The sequence below is a fragment of the Cololabis saira genome, chromosome 19 (assembly GCF_033807715.1).
Source record: "Cololabis saira isolate AMF1-May2022 chromosome 19, fColSai1.1, whole genome shotgun sequence".
Taxonomy (NCBI): domain Eukaryota; kingdom Metazoa; phylum Chordata; class Actinopteri; order Beloniformes; family Belonidae; genus Cololabis; species Cololabis saira.
In genome coordinates this window covers 16,730,325-16,742,641 of record NC_084605.1, presented here as the reverse complement: position 1 = coordinate 16,742,641, position 12,317 = coordinate 16,730,325, and positions in this window count along the sequence as shown.

The window sequence follows — 12,317 nt, the reverse complement described above, 5'->3', positions numbered from 1 at the left end:
CTCAATACACCCCCTACTTTCTACCAGGGGCGTCAATTGGGTATGGCAAGGTATGGCAGCCGCCACACCTTTGCTTCAAGGGTTAAATGTAAATGTTTGTTTTTTTAAATACATTTATGGAATAACTACAAATGCAAATAAGAACAACATGATCGATTTCACTAGTTATTATACACTGCAAAAATTCAAAATCTTATTTCTAGTTAAAATGTCTAATTTTTAGTCTCTTTTTTAAAAAATCTCATTACATTTAAGACAGGATTCAAAAACAACCATTTTCACCTGTTTCAAGTAGATTTTCACTTAAAATAAGTAGAAAAATCTGCCAGTGGAACAAGATTGTTTTGCTTGTAATGAGAAGATAAATCTCTAAAAAAAAAAAACGCTCGCTCCGTAGGGACAGATTCATAGCCACTACACTCGTTTTCTTCACCACCCCTAGGTGGAAAGAGGAATTGGGACACCACTACCCACACAGGAACGCGCAAAATGTAGGGGTAGGGCTGAAAAGTAGGGGTAGTTGGTGTATTGGGACAGGGCCTTTATTTATTCACTATAAATCACCGTACAAATAAGATACAATTATTTCTATATTATATTCTTTTTTCTCTTTTTATTTACATAACTGCACTATTTTTGGTATTTGTTAAAGTGATAAAGTGATTGGGTGAGCAGAGCACCTGTGTGAGCAGAGCACCTGTGTGAGCAGAGAGGTGAGCAGAGCACCTGTGTGAGCAGAGCACCAGAGCAGCGGCGGCTACCACCACCACCGGGCCAGCAGTAGCTTCCACCACCAGGCCAGCAGCAGCAGCAGCGGCGGCTACCACCACCACCGGCCCAGCAGCAGCAGCAGAAGCAGCAGCAGCAGCGGCGGCTACCACCACCGGCCCAGCAGCAGCAGAAGCAGCAGCAGCAGCGGCGGCTACCACCACCGGGCCAGCAGCAGCAGCGGCGGCTACCACCACCGGGCCAGCAGCAGCAGCGGCGGCTACCACCACCGGGCCAGCAGCAGCAGCAGCGGCTACCACCACCGGGCCAGCAGCGACAGCTACCATCAACTCCAAGCACCAGGCCGAGCCCAGGCTCCTTCAGCCATCCACCACCAGGCTGAGCCCAGGCTCCTTCAGCCATCCACCACCAGGCCCAAGCACCACCAGCAGCCAGCTCCACCAGGCTCCAGGCCCTGGCTTCAGGAGCTCCATCCACGCGAAATCACAAGGGATGAGAAGACGGCGGCGGCGGCGGTTACCAGCAGCAGCGGCTTCTACCAGCAGCGGCTACCAGCAGAGGCAGCTCCAACTAGTAGGCCTCAGCAGAAGCAGCCTGTACTAGCACTCCTGAGTGCAGTAGTCAGTAAGTTCTTTTTGTTTTTTACTGACTTATTTTATTGTGGTAACTGGAAATAGAGGAGTCTTTCGCCCTAGTTTTGTGACATTTCCTTGGTCTTTTGTTCATCATGGGGCCGAAAAAAGTCAACCAGGAGGAGGATCTTTATTCACTGCCTATGATTCATGAGTTGCTAGATCAGCAGAAATCCTTCTTTAAAGACTTGATTGAGCAACAAGAAAGAAACTTCAAAACCTTTGTCCAATTATTCATGGACTCTACCAACCAAAGGATGGACAACATCATGAAAGACGTACAGGACATTAAGAACAGTTTGCAATTCTCACAGAAGGATATAGATGATCTCAATAAGAGAATTTCTGACCATGCCACCAGTCTTAACAGCATCTCAAATGAATGTGCATCTGTCCAAGCTTCTTTTGGCAAACTTTCTGGTAAAACAGAGTATCTGGAGAGCCAGTCAAAGAAAAATAACATCATCATTGATGGAGTCCCAGAAGAAAGGAGTGAATCATCACAGGTAACAGAAGCTAAAGTTAAACAACTTTTGGCTGACAAACTTGAACTTGACCCCAAATCAATTGAAGTTGAATATGCACATCGTAAGGGAAAATTTGAAGAGCAGGCAAATAGGCCAAGGCCAGTTTTTATGAGGTTGCTCCGTCTCAAAGATAAAGAGGAAATCATAAGGAGAGGGAAAAAACTTAAAGGCACCAAGATCTTCATCAATGAAGATTTTACAGATAACGTGAGACAGAAACGAATGGAGCTGCGTCCTAAACTTAAGGAAGCACGTGACAAGGGACAGATTGCATATCTGCGGCATGACCAACTCATTATTCACCCACCACGTCCTTCATGAATGACCTGATGTGATGATATGATCATATTTTAACTGTCACGGTTTTGATATTCATTTAGTATTATCATGACTCAAAATAACATATCAAACATACTACATCCCCATAAGATCTGTAACGCATGTAATGAAATTATAAAAGATTCAATATATGAATGTGGTATATGTAAAAGTGGCTATCATCCTAAATGTACATTTTTGAACTTTCCAGTTGCAGTAGAGTGGGTTAATTGGACTTGCGAAAAATGTTTATCTGAGTTTCCCTTCCATGATCTTGAAAACAATGATTTAATATTGACAATGGATGGCAAAACATGCTATGTTAATGATAAGACCCTTATTTTTTCCCCATTTGAAATCAGCAATAGGCCTTCTAGATATGACGAACATGATCCTGACTCAAATTTTCTAACCTTTTTACAAAAACCAGATATATGCAAATACTATGAAAACATTCCTTTTAAAGAGTTGTGCCAAAACTTAACACAATCGGTTACACCCAAAACATTTTCTATTTTTCATCTTAATGTACGAAGCTTATCCAAGAATTATGATAATTTAAGTCACTATCTCTCGTGCTTGGATCATAAATTTTCCGTAATAGCTTTAACTGAAACATGGCTGAAGGAATCGGTAGTTTCACTTTATGAACTGCCTGATTACAAAGCCACTCACTGGACAAGGGGAATGAGAAATGGGGGAGGTGTGTCTCTTTTCATTCACAATAGTTATCAATTTGTCAATAGAGATGATCTTATGATTCTTGAATCTAATGTTGCAGAATCTGTTTTTGTTGAAATTATTTCATGCCGTTTATTTGGGGGAAGAAATGTAATTGTTGGAGGTATTTACAGACCACCCAATACAGATATTGATCTCTTTAATCAATGGCTTTTGAACCTTCTTGAACTTATATCCAAAGAGGATAAAGTTTGTTATCTTATAGGTGATTTTAATATAAATTTGTTTAAGAAAGAGAATCATCCACAAACTGCAGAATTTCTAAACACTATGTATTCCAATTATTTTTATCCTTTAATTCATATGGCAACTAGAATTTCTGACACATCTGCAACCCTTATTGATAATATTTTTACAAATTTCTTTGACTGGGATTACAATAGTGGTATATTATATACTGATATCTCTGATCATTTACCTATCTTTAGTATGACTAAAACAAATAATGCAATGAATAATTCTTCTGTCAACTATTATCATCGAGTATATAATAAGAACAATAAGGACAATTTTAGATCTAAGATGGCAAATATCTCATGGGAAAATGTTCTTTGTGAGAACAATACTGAATTAGCCTATTCAAATTTCATGAATTTATTTGGTAGTTTATTTAATCAGTGTTTTCCACTTAAAAAAACAAGAAAAAAGAAGAATGATGATTTTCATAAGCCTTGGTTTACTTTAGATCTCAAAAAAATGTCTTTGAAAAAGAATAAGTTTTACAAAAAATATATTTTGAATCCAACCCCTCTAAACTTAAAAGAATATAAAACATATAAAAATAAATATGTGAATATTTTACGTTCAACAAAAAAAACATATTTCTCAAAGAAACTGAAGGAATCAACAAATAACATAAAATCAACATGGAATGTTATTAATCAATTACTAAATAAAAGAAAGAAAACATCAGGTCTGGTTTCTCAGTTTCAAAATGGAGATATTTTAATTAGTGATCCATATGAAATCGCATGTGGTTTTAATACTTTTTTTGCAAATGTGGGTGCTTCTCTTTCTAATAAGATTGATAACACTGTGGGTAGTCCTTTGGATTTCTTAGAACAACAATATCCAGATAAGCTACAATTTGAACCACCACAAATAAATGAAGTAAGGGATATCATAAAAAATTTAAAAAACACCTCTGCTGGCCATGATGAAATTAGTAGTTCACTGGTAAAAGAGATATCTAGTTTCATACTCGAACCTCTCACTCATGTTTTAGGTCTATCCATGGAAACTGGTATTGTTCCGAAGGATTTTAAAAAAGCAAAAATTACACCTTTATTTAAAACTGGTGATTCAGGAAATTTTACAAATTATCGTCCTGTGTCTATCTTACCTTGTTTTTCTAAAATTTTGGAGAAATTAATTTATAATAGAATTTTAAAACATCTAGATGAGCACAACATACTATACGAGCATCAGTATGGATTTAGAAAAGGTCACTCCACCTATATGGCATTATTGCAACTCACAGACAAAGTACATACAGCTATAAATGACAACAAATTTGCACTTGGTATTTTTTTAGATCTCAGTAAAGCATTTGACACAGTTAATTATGACATTTTGTTAGCTAAAATGAAACATTATGGCTTCCAAGGAAATATACTCAAATGGTTTGCAAATTATATGAGTGAGAGGGAACAATATGTAGTTATAAATGGTTGTGCCTCAAATATAACTCAGATATCATGCGGTGTTCCGCAAGGATCTATCTTAGGACCCTTATTATTTCTTATTTACATAAATGATTTTTCATCAGTTTGTAAATTTTCTTTTCCCATTTTATTTGCTGATGATACCAATATGATTTTATCACATACTGATTTACATACTCTAATTAATAATACAAATGAAGAAATGATGAGAATCTCAAAATGGTTCCAACTCAACAAGCTTGCATTAAATATCAAAAAATCAAATTTTATCATATTTGCAGGTAGGGGTAGGAAATATCTTAAAGATTATATTAGAGTAGCAGTAGATGGAAATGAAATTTCCCAAGTCTCACATACTCGATTTTTGGGTATTTTGGTTGATGAGAAATTGAATTGGAAAAAACATATAAATTTCATTCATAATAAAACTGTGAAGTCATTGGGAATCATCAGCAAACTGCAGAATCTCGTTAATATTTCTTGCTTATTAACTCTGTATTATTCTATGATTTATCCTTATTTGATTTATGGTAATATTGTTTGGGCAAATACATACCCTTCCAGTCTTCGTCAACTTTATTTAATGCAAAAACGATTTGTAAGACTGGCAACTTTTTCTAACTCTACGGAACCTTCTACTCCTTTGTTCAGAAAACTCAAACTTCTTTCAGTATTTGACATAAATATTCATCAGATATGTGTGTTTTTATACAAACATATGTTTTTGCCTTTTTCTTTACCACTATCGTTTTGTAATTTTTTCACTTATAATTCTCAAATACATTCATATAAAACTAGACAGGTTAATCATTTTCATCTTCCTTTTTATAAAACTAAACACGGCCAGTTTTCCCTCAGATATCGCGGTGTGCAGATATGGAACTCCAAATCTCACATTATCAAAAGCTCTGCTTCTCTAGAGATTTTTAAAAGAAATTTATCATCTCATTTAATTCACATTTAAAAAAATGGCAAGTTTCTTTGTTTCTTTTTTGTTTTTTTGTTTGTTTGTTTTTTTTTTTTTTGTGTGTGTTGATGATCTGTAACCATGTAGTCAAACCTTCTTTGTTTTTGTTTATGGTCTTCGTCTTGTTGTTTTTGTTTTTTGATTTTTTGTAATTACTGTTTTACTTCCTAAATGGAGGGGAGGTCCGTTGCATAAGCCTGTTGGCTTTTTGACCTCTCCTGTCACATTTGTTTTACGATTTTGATTGCAAGTGTTAATTTTATTGTGTGCAAACTAATAAAATAAAATAAAATAAAAAAAAATTAAAAAAACTCAGTTAGTAAAATTTTGACTGAAGACAGTATTTACACATCTAGAACAAAAGAAGAAAACAAACAAAAACATTTTATATTTAAAAAGATGTAATTTATGAATTATTAGCAGGACAGGTAACAAGAGGGAAGAAATCCCACTTGATCAAGGGAGCAGTTAGCGATGTTGTCCAAGTACTTCTTAGTCATTTTCCAAAGATTAAACTGATTTTTAAGTAAACAAAATTAGATGCTGTTGTCCTGGAGTCATCAAGTGCTTACTTCTTGTCTTAAGTCTTGTGAAGAGATTCCTGAGGCCTTTTTAAATACTGTAAGTTTATTTTAAGTCAAACTCTGTTTGACACACTGTAATCTTCACAAATGAAACCGTCATTATTGAAATATATTTATGCTTCTAGGCCTACATTTCTGGAGACCTGCCATTATCAACTGGCTACTTTTTTTTTCACTCTCTTGTCTCGTTTTAGAGTATCCTGTATGTGCCATTATTGTTGCAATTAACTTTTTTTCTCTCTCGTGCATCCCTGCACTAATCTGTGTGTTTGTCTCCTGCTTGTCTTGTCAGACCCCCGTCAGGTCGTGCCCTACATGGGTGGGGTATGCGGCTACTTCTGGTGGAGATATCCTCCTGTTTAAAGGGAGTTGTTACCTCCACTGCGTCCACTGTCACCGCCAGTGCTCAGGACACGGGGTTGCACCAAAGTCAAGATTCAATGCAGCCCAGCCAGGCTGTTGTTTAAGAATTGGTATTATATGAATTTTTCTTAGAACCATCAAAATAAAATGAACTGAGCTTATTGAATTATTTATTAAATTATTTATGGATTATTAATTAATTCCCTCACCTACAAGTGTTTAACGTGCCGCTTTATTCTGTAAACAGATTAACTGCTGGCTCCTCAGACGGTTGATTATCCAGAAAACATTTTTTGTTCGAAAAGTTTTCTCCATTTTCTTCAAAATCTAGTCATAAATTAAAAGCTGACAACGAAATTTTATTGTGTTTCTTTTTAATGAAAACCAATAAGACAGGCGAGCTGTTGCGGCGAGTTGTCAAGAGCAGCTGGTTGGACAAGACTGAGAGTTTAAAAGCTCAGATAGATAAAGTGCTGCCATGCCGTTGGAACAATAAAATCATAAACCTGATGCCACAGGAAGACAGTGAAGGGCAGCCAGCACCGGAGGGATGTACTTATCATTGAGACTTGGCTTCTTATTGAAACATCCCTTAATAAGCACTTATTCAGGATTGTTTCTGTTTTTTATTTATTTAGATAACTAGTTTAAAATGTATTACTTCTATTTTGTTGATTCTTGAGTTCACACGTAATCATTTTTTGATGGAGACCTTAAGTTTTATGAGAAAATATTAATTACATTAAGATCCAAAGAAATCTGTGACATATTCTTTAAAAAAAATAATGTTGTATCATCTGCCAGTTGTATTTAGATTAAATCCTGCCAACAATTTAAATGACTTCAGTTGGGTTGGATTTGACGTCATCGGCGGAGATCACACACGAATAGCTGCGCATGCGCAGGCAGATTTGACTCTCACGACCACAGGATGGTGCTATTTCCCTGCAAAAAGGGTTACCGCATCCCCTCAGACTGATCAATAAAACCTACTCCAAACAGCAATCATATTGACACCATTTTGGGAATAAAGGCTAAAATTAAACGTGTATCAATCAATTAATCAAATGTTATTTGTATAGCACCTTTCATCCAGGTACATGAAATACAAAGTGCTTTGACATTTTGACTGAAAAATAAGCATAATAAAAACAAAAATAAAAACTGGGAGACCAATGCACACTGTATACTATATTGTATACAATATAGTTAATTAAAATTAAATAATGATAAAAGTTCAAGAATTAAGGCTAAAAAATAATCAGTCCACAACAATAAAATATAATAATAAAAACATTACAAGAAATGGATAAATAAATAAAACAAATACCTCTAAAAAATGTTAAACAGAATAAAACTATAAAATTTGATGCTACATAAAAGCCAGACCAAAGAGATGAGTTTTTAGTTTAAAAATGTCCACATTTCCAGCTCCTCTCAGATCCTCCGGCTGTTCCACAGTTTTGGAGCCTAGTGGCTAAAAGCATCACCAAATGTTTTAGTTCTACTCTGTGGAACAGCTAAAAAGGAAGAGCCAGAGGATCTGAGGGGCCTTCCTGGTTCATAGAATAAAAACATCTCTGAAATATACTCTGGTGCAAACCCATGTAGCGCTTTATAAACTAATAAAAGAACTTTAAAATCGACACGAAAACTAACAGGTAGCCAGTGTAAGGATTTTAAAATGGGCCTAATGTGTGCTCTCCTTCTGGTCTGAGTCAGAACTCGCGCTGCAGCGTTTTGAACTAGTTGCAGCTGATTGATGGTATTCTTGTGTCGACCAGTAAGAAGAGCATTACAGTAATCTATCCTGCTAGTTATAAAGGCGTGCATTAGTCTCTCCGTGTTGCTCAGAGAGAGAAACGGCCTCACCTTAGAAATATTTTTTAAATGATAAAATTCTGTTTTTGTGACACAGCATACATGTGATTTGAAATTAAAACAAAGTAAAATATGACTCCTAGATTTCTTGCCTCTTTGCTCGGGTTTACTCCATATATATTTAGTTTAGAGGCCAGTTTCTCTCCCTGGGCTTTTGAACCGACGATCAGTACTTCAGTCTTGTGTCCTGGTTTAGCTGTAAAAAAATCTGTGACATCCAGGCCTTTATATCTAAAATACAGTTAAAAAGTGAGTCAATCGGCCCAGTGTCATCAGGAGACACGGCCACATAGAGCTGTGTGTCATCAGCATAACTATGTAAGGAGATGCCCAGGGGTAACATGTATAAATTAAAAAGTAATGGTCCTAAAATTGACCCTTGTGGTACTCCATAGGTAGCCTCATAGTGTTTGGAGACATTATTATCTATTGAGATGAAAACTTTTCTTCCACAAAGATATGAGGTGAACCACTTTGAAACAGTTCCAGCCAGGCCAACACGCTTGCTTAATCTATCTAAAAGGATTTGATGATCAACAGTATCAAAGGCAGCACTCAGGTCAAGTAGTACCAGAACCAAGGGTTTATTCTTGTCAAGGTTTGTTCTGATATAATTTACTACTTTTAGCAGGGCTGTCTCTGTGCTGTGATTTGTCCTAAAACCAGATTGAAACATTTCTAATGTAGCGTTTGAATTCAAATAGGCACTTAACTGAATAAAAACAAATGTCTCTTTATTCTAAAGCAGTTTTAAAATCAGTGGGGAAGACACCTAGCTGTAGGGAGTAGTTTACAATGGCCAGTATGTCTTCAGATACTGAATTAAAAATGGTTTTAAAAAGGGAGGTTGGGATTGGATCAAGGGAACACGTGGAGGATTTCAGTTCTGTTACTACTTTCCTCAGGGTGTCAGCATCAACCAGGTCAAAACATTCATACCTCACGTCACATTCTATACAGAATATTGGTAAAAGTGCAGCGTGCTTTTTTGCTGGCAGATACCAGACCTGTTTATTATTTTCTCCCTGAAGTAGCCAGCAAACTCTTCACATTTAGAAGCTGGAAGCTTACAGCTATTATTTGTTTTTGGATTTTAAATATAATCTATTGTACTAAAAGTCTGGGGTTATGAATATTGGTATTAATCAAATTTGAAAAATAATCCTGGCGAGACTTTCAAATTTCTTTGTTGTAGTTTTTAAGTTTTTCAGTAAGTATGTTTTGATGAATTACTAGTTTTGTTTTTCGCCATCTCTGCAGCTCTACATTCTCTTTTTAACTTCATAATATGATTATTTTTCCATGGAACAACACTTTTTGTAGTTATTTTCTTGATTTTAATAGGAGCGACTGCATCAAGTACTGTTATACCTTTATGATTAAAATAATGGACTAAAATTTCACAGGATGTGTACACATCATTGTTTATATTTTTCAGAATATAAACACTTCAGCTCAAATAATAAAAGACTGTCACATACAACCCAACCATCTTAACACCTGAGCATTTGCAGATAAAATCAGATGTGTGTTCTGCTATAAACAAATCAATAACGGGAGAAGTTTATTCAGTTTGTTCTGACCTTTATTTATACAGGATGTGTTCACAGCGCGGTAACTTCTGGTTTCAGGAATATCCTAATACATTTGTGTATTCAGTACAACGCAGTGTGAGCCATCACTGCGCAGTTACATTGGAGCAGAAGTTGAAAGGTAAAAATAAATCTCCCATCATTCCTGTGAGATTTGACTTTACGTAACTTCATATAACACCAACCACTTATAAGATCAAAACTCACCAACAGCTGATTTTAACTGACGATGCCTTTTGAAAGTGAAACGTCTTTACAAAGACATGACTTAACTAAAGGCTTTAATAGTTACCATGACCTGGATGACTCCGGGTATACGCCTGCATATTTAAAGAAAAGCAAAAAAACAATGAACAGTTGTGTACTGTAATTACAAATGCAAAGTGGGATTTATAAAAAAGAAAAGTTATTACCCCCATTTCTTTAAAAGTGCGGTGTGATAAATACATGTCATAAAGAAAATAGAGGCTAATTTGAGGTCTGGAAGCCAAAGAAGTTAAAAGGCCGCTAGAATTGAAAAAACAACAGCAACCTTGATTACAAAAGGAGGACTCAGCAGACTGGGGTGATGGCGGCCTGTTTACCCGTGCAACCATGCATACATGAATATGAAGAAAAGTATTGAGGATGTCTGAACGCAACCATGCAGGATTTACTTTTGGAGGAATGGGACAATAAAGATGAATTAGAACTAGAAAAAAAGATGAGAGTTGATCAGAAGTCACTCCCAGCTGTTAAGCACGGCGGTGGCGTGCTCATGCTGTGGGCCTGTGCTGCAGCAGACGACTATTTTCAGTAGGACAGGATAAGGTGTGTTAAACTGAGTACATGTAAATTCTGATTGGAAAGAAAACACTAGAATGAAATCCAGACGACTTGATAATACTTCTGAACAAAACATAAAATCCCGACTAGACAAATTTAAAATATGAAAACTAGAGTTTTAAATCTAACATTGGTCAGCTAAACACAATTGTGGTTAAACCAAACAAAATCAGCAAACAGGCCGAGAATCACATAAATCTGGACGATTTTTGCAGGTAAATAGTTTAAAAACTGAGAGAGTCCTATTTGATCCAAAACGCTTGTAGAAGTTGTTGTTCAGGGCTCTTACTGTACAAAATATTTAGCTTTGACTGTTTTTCTCCTCCTTTCTCTTTTTGTTATTTAAACGTGGCTTAAAACAGGAAAGTACAAAAATAAAATCCATCCTGTTTAAACTTGTCGTTTTGAACCTTGCTCCTTTTGGAGACAAATGACACCAACGTACTTAAAATCTATGTTTACCCCAAATTATTTAGACTCTAGCATATTAACTAGTCAGAAATGTAAAATATAATTAATTTACATTCAGACATGAAAAGATATGATGAAGATGGAGGAGATTTACTAATTTGCTTTTATCTTATTTCTTTGTTTCAACAACTAAACATAGAAAACCTACTGAATCACTGGGTCATGGATGTAGGTGTCGGAAGCCTTTGAACATGTCATCATACAAATAATATCTTCAAATGATGCCAAGAATCTGGAGAACTCTCTGTACACAAGGGACATGGCAGAAAACCCACATTCCTGATGATTAACCTTCACCAAATGAAAACATCTGGCACACCATGAAACAAAAAACCCAGTAAAGCCGACTCAGACGTGTCCTGTATCAGACAAGAACGAGGCGGGATGCCAACCGTGATACATATGGACCTGTAACCACTTTTTTTAAGACATGTTGCCGACAGAGTTTAAATGACCTTTTTTTTTAAATTCTTCTTAAGCGTTCTTCAGTTTAAGAGACCTGCTAGTTTCTATGTTCTGTTGTGATTAACACAATATTTTTGGGGGGCTTTATCACTGATAATTGCTTGCACAGTTATACGTTGACCCCAGGGGCGTCAATTGGGTATGGCAAGGTATGGCAGCCGCCACACCTTTGCTTCAAGGGTTAAATGTAAATGTTGGTTTTTTTAAATACATTTATGGAATAACAACAAATGCAAATAAGAACAACATGATCGATTTCACTAGTTATTATACACTGCAAAAACTCAAAATCTTAACAAGAATATTTGTCTTATTTCTAGTTAAAATGTCTAATTTTTAGTCTCTTTAAAAAAAAAATCTCATTACATTTAAGACAAGACTCAAAAACAACCATTTTCACCTGTTTCAAGTAGATTTTCACTTAAAATAAGTAGAAAAATCTGCCAATGGAACAAGATTGTTTTGCTTGTAATGAGAAGATAAATCTTGTTCCACTGGCAGATTTTTCAACTTATTTCAAGTGAAAATTTACTTGAAACAGGTGAAAATGGTCAAATA